This window comes from Rhea americana, unplaced genomic scaffold (genome assembly GCF_003343005.1).
Source record: "Rhea americana isolate MKP2758 unplaced genomic scaffold, rheAme1 scaffold_178, whole genome shotgun sequence".
Classification (NCBI taxonomy): domain Eukaryota; kingdom Metazoa; phylum Chordata; class Aves; order Rheiformes; family Rheidae; genus Rhea; species Rhea americana.
Window position 1 is genome coordinate 1,487,207 of NW_028185905.1, and position 751 is coordinate 1,487,957.

Here is a 751-nt window from a genome sequence, read left to right on the forward strand (position 1 = left end):
TGTAAGAGCAGCCTAAATAGCTGCAGCCAGAAGCCAGTGAAAATATTCTACAATAATAAAAAGTGATAAAATTAATTAAAAAAAAAATTCCATATAATATAAATAATTGCACTAATGGTAAGTAGCAGGTAAAACAAAAATCACAGAAGGGTTGAGGTTGGAAGGGACCTCTGGGGATGATCTAGTTCAACTCCCCCCCCCCCCGGCTCAAGCAGAAAGTGTCCTAGAAGGCGCTCTACAGTCACTGAGCAATGGTGTCACTTACCCCAGCCCCAGGTGTAGAGCTCGCCGCCTCCTGAAAACGAGACAACAGTGATCAGCCAGTGTCTTCCGTCCCCGCTCGCGGGCTTCAGCCCTGCCCAGCAGAGCTTGTGGGGGGAGGCCGCGCGTGCAGCGGCGGCCCAGCTGCCGCTCGGTGCTGCGCTGGCGCGCTGTTGCGCCGGCATGCCACTGCACCGTGTTTGCTGCTGCACGCCCCACGCCGTCTGCACCCGGAGCCGGCACTCACGTGTGACAGCRGCTGTGTGCCGGGAGCCACAGCTGATCTTGCTGACCTCCAGGTCCTGGGGGAAATCCAGCAAAGCTGGGAAGGCCTGGATGGAAATGAAGTCGGCACCCGGCTGCTCCCGGTGAGGTGCCAGCTCAGCGTCTCCTGCAAAGCAGCCGGGCCACAGCGCTCAGTCGGGGCCCAGCCCGAGCCAGCGCTGATCCGCAGGTACCGTTGTGTTGTGCCCCCCCCCCCCCCCCCCCC